Source organism: Halichoerus grypus, chromosome 6 (assembly GCF_964656455.1).
Source record: "Halichoerus grypus chromosome 6, mHalGry1.hap1.1, whole genome shotgun sequence".
Classification (NCBI taxonomy): domain Eukaryota; kingdom Metazoa; phylum Chordata; class Mammalia; order Carnivora; family Phocidae; genus Halichoerus; species Halichoerus grypus.
This window is the reverse complement of record NC_135717.1, coordinates 28,707,689-28,712,445: the sequence shown is the minus strand read 5'-3', so window position 1 is coordinate 28,712,445 and position 4,757 is coordinate 28,707,689.

The following is a 4,757-nucleotide window of genomic DNA, read 5'->3' as shown; positions in this document are numbered from 1 at the left end:
CCTGGTACACAACGCATGCCTTTTAATTCTAGAATTTGAATGGGGATTGATCAAATGGAATTAAGTTACACATAAAGTTCAGGTTTGTTAAATTTTCATGTATCATTCTATCTGAATATCTTCTGTGTAAGAGTTGTAAACTGGAAAATTGAAATAAAAATGACTAAACCGAAGTGAAAATATTCCCCATTCACTTGATTTCTTTAATAAGAGGCTTCCAAATTGAAAATCAGGAGAATGTTCATACAAAAAAAAAAAAAAGGTGTGTCAGTATATATATGTATATATATATATAGGTTCTTGTACATTTTGGCCATTTTGTTTTATTTTTTTGCTACTAAAAGAAAGTGGGGGAAAAATCAGTTTATGCTGGGGGTTGAATGCCAGAGAAAATGCTTTAATAATACTTAGAGATCTTAATAAAGAAACATGAAATATTACGTTAATATACTAAACAGTAAGATATAAACCCACCAGGCAGAAATTATAATCTGTCACATTTTTGCAGACTGTTTTTACTCCATAATGATAAATAATAGGAAAATTAACCATGAATTCCAGGCTTTGGGCCAATAACACATTTGTGAGAATAGCGTTAGAGAATTTCCTGTAGATGATGTGTGAAAATTTTGAATAGAGTTAATGATTGCGAGCGGTTTATTTTACCCTCTGGGAGAAATTATAAAAAAGCGATATATACATCTTGAGTCATTTCTCAACAGTTTGGAGCAATGATGCTTTCACCTGAAAAAATGAAAAACTCACAAGGAAAAAAGGGAAGTATATAAAATAGTCATTTGTAAGGTGAAGACTCGAGGAGGCAATTTTTAACTGCAAATGTGGAGAAAGAATGATGAACCCTACTCACAAATGTCAAAAGTGAAAATCAACAATTTCTTTATTCCTCTTTACTCTGCTTGCCTCCGCCATAGACTGGTTTCTTCATGGTCCTATAAGAATGCCTGACATTTGCTCATGTGTCCCCTCTTAGGATATTGTGTCTTTGCCTCTTTTTTTTATATTCAAATTCTGCTCATAAATCCACTTTTGGGGGTGGGGGTGGGGGCTTGGTTAGTATTCATTCCTGTGCTGGCTCTGGTCAGTATAAGCTCTGAAGGCTCTCCCTTCTGTTTTTCCCCCAGGGTTAGGGAACATAGGGCTTGTGCACATGGGGTAACTTAGAGGGCTGGGCCATGTCGGAGCCACAGACATGTCGTCTTGCTGGAAAATGAGCTCGCAGGCAAGAACTGCCATGTAGATCCTGCACGTGGATCAAGGCGGGTGTTGGCTTAGGCAGTCATCTGCACCATCTTTGAACATTGACCTAGCTCCTTCTTGCTGGTGAGGTCCGGTGCTCACTCCAGAGCCCTTCCATGCTCATTCAACTCCTCCCCAGATGGTGTCTCTCTGTTTCCAGCCCCCTCGGACCTCTCTGCTCTGTCTCCCCCTTCCATTTCACCTTCTATCTGTCTACCTCCCAGGGTAAGGTAATGTGAGTCTTTCATTGATTGTCCAAAAATGTATTAATCATTGCCAGAATTTATGCCCTGAGCCCTTTGGGACTTTACTTCTGATTCTCAGAGGTAAATCACTGGACTGTTAAGAGGTATTTAAAAATCATCCTTCCATGAGAAGTTGCCAAAGTCCGTTTTGAAATCCAGGAGCTAATGATTGACTGATTTCTGGGTTATCTGTGCTTTTTCACGGTGTCTTCCTTCCCCTGAGCTGCTGGGGCTAGGGAAGGGCCATGGATACAACACATGGTGGTGGGGAACTAAGAACAATTCACTATAGTACCTATTACTCATTCATCCATCTATCCTTTTTTTTTTTTTTTTTTTAAAGTAGGCTCCAAGCCCAGCATGGACCCCACTGTAGGGCTTGAACCCACGACCCTGAGATCAAGACCAGAGCTGAGATCAAGAGTCAGACGCTTAACCAACTGAGCCACCCAGGCACCCTTTCCATTTATCCATTTATTTAACAAATAATTATTGAACTGAGTACCTACTCTATGTTTTACCATTGGTGTTCAAAGCCCAGCCCCAGACACCTTGGCCTAAGGCCATCTCTGCCTGTTCTGACTAAGCCTATAGTTCTTCTCTTCTGATTCTCAGAGCATTTATAAAAGCTTAATATATTATTGTGTATTGTAAGTCATCTCATGTATATTATTTTTTTCTCCCAACGAAACTGAAGCTCATCGAAGTTAAAGACTATGTTTTAGATTTGTTCTCCATCCCCCCAGCCCAGTGCCTTGCCCAAAGAGGTCCAAGAAATACTCGTTGGTTGAGTTCTGTGTAAATGGGTGCTGACATTGGCATTAATTATATTCATGCACAGAAAGCTCCAAAAATTTAAGAAAATGGATTTCTTTGATTTTGCTAGTGTGATAAAAACCATTAAATCTCAAGCTGGTGGAGAAGGAAGAAGAGAGAAGGTGCAGGGTGGGAATTAAGATCAAGGACAATGGTTCTCAGCTGGGGATGAGTTTGCCCTCCAGGTAGGGTTGTCAGATTTAGCAAAGAAAAATAAAGGACACCCAGGTAAATGTGAATTTTAGATAGACAATGAATAATTTTTTAGTCTAAATATGTCCCAAAGTTTGCATTTGGGGTATATGACTACAAATGATTTGCTGTTTATCTGAAATGTATATTTAACTGGAAGTTCTGTGTTTTATCTGGCAACACGACACCCAGGGGTTATTTGGCAATGTCTGGAGACATTTTTGGCCATCACAATCTGGGGACAGGGGAGGTGCTATGGGCATCTAGTGGGTAGAGGCCATGGGTGCTGCTAGACCTCCTACGTTTCACAGTTCCCACAACAGAGAATTATCTGGCCCAAAATATCAAGTGTATCAAGTTGAGAAACTGTTCTACAGGGTATAAAGAACCTAGTTCCAGGATATTTTGTCTTTTGGGCACTGTGAACGCAGTGCTGAGGGTCTCTGACCTTTTTAAGGGTTTATAGAAATGTTTGACTCTTGGGGCGCCTGGGTGGCTCAGCTGGTTAAACGACTGCCTTCGGCTCAGGTCATGATCCTGGAGTCCCGGGATCGAGTCCCGCATCGGGCTCCCTGCTCAGCGGGAAGCCTGCTTCTCCCTCTGCTTGTGCTCTCTCTCTCTGACAAATAAGTAAATAAAATCTTAAAAAAATTTTTTTTTGAAAAATATCACGTTTGCTAGTCATCTGCAGCTCAATGCACATAATTCTATCATGTATATTCTTTAAATTTATTTTTATTTAAATTCAATTAATTAACATATAATGTGTTATTAGTTTCAGTCTATCATGTATATTAAGTGTGGGATGTGGGTGCATTTTAATACATTTAACACTATGTAAGGTAACCCTCTAAAAGAAAGAATGTCCAGGTTTTATGGAGGTTTAAAAATAGCTCTGCTGAAGTTCAAAATATCGTTTCTGGGTTGGTGCATGGAAGGAGAAGGATGAGGTTTCAAGATATAGAGAATACTAGAATGTTAGGTCTAGCATGGTTAAAATGGTCACCAGTTCCCTTTCCCCTTATACTCTCCCAATCCTCCTTACTCTGATCAACATTATTTTTTTTTTTTAAAGATTTTTTTATTTGACAGAGAATGAAGGTCCACTTAAAGATTATAGTTGAGGGGCACCCGGGTGGCTCAGTCGTTAAGCATCTGCCTTCGGCTCAGGTCATGATCCCGGGGTCCTGGGATCGAGCCCCGCGTCGGGCTCCCTGCTCAGCGGGAAGCCTGCTTCTCCCTCTCCCACTCTCCCTGCTTGTTGTTCCCTCTCTCGCTGTGTCTCTCTGTCAGATAAATAAATAAAATCTTAAAAAAAAAAAAAGATTATAGTTGAAATAGCCATAGAATACTTGTTTGAAAGCACAGGATAATTAAGGACAGAAATTAGAGGCAAGAGAGAAAAAAAGAAATAGCTTTTCTGGGGACATCCGGCTGGTTCATCAGCAGAGCATGCAACTCCTGATCTCAGGGTCATGAGTTTAAACCCTGTGTTGGGCGTGGAGTCTACTTAAAAGAAAAAGCTTTTCTGCATTACCACAAATAATATGAAATAGTTTGTAGTAAAGTGCCCCAAATCCTAGCTTCTTTTCTAGTCATCAGATGGGTAAGCCATTTTATGTCACTCTCCCGAGAATAAACCCTTGCAATGGCTCTTCATCTCAAGCTGAAGAAAAGCCAAGATTCTCACAACAGTTCAGAGATCCAACTCCAAACCACACACCCTAGTGTCTTGACCCTCTGACCTTTGTTCTTACATCTTTTCTCTTTTCCTCACATTCTCCAAGCACATTTATTACGCTTGTTGCTGTTTAACAAATTGCCCCAAAATGTAATTACGATGACAGACATTTATTCTTTCATGGAGTTTCTGTGGGGCAGAAATCTGGGATTGGCTTAGCTGGGTGGTTCTGGTTCGGGGTTTCTCAAGAGATTATAGTCAAACATCAGCCGAAGCTGCAGTCCACGGACAACACTGACCGGGCTGGAGGATCTGCTTCCCACCTCACTCACATGACTGTTGGCTGGAGGCCTCAGTTCCTCATGACATGAACCTCTCCACAGCGCAGCTCCCAACATGGCTTTCCCCAGAGTGTGAGACCCAAGAGAAAGAACACTTGGGAGAATGCCAACACATGCTAATTATGACTTAGTTGTCAAGACACATTTCCCCTTGTGCCACACTCTATTCTATAATCTTCTAAATCTAGCCCTCTAGGGCATGAATACCAAGAGGCAGGGATCATT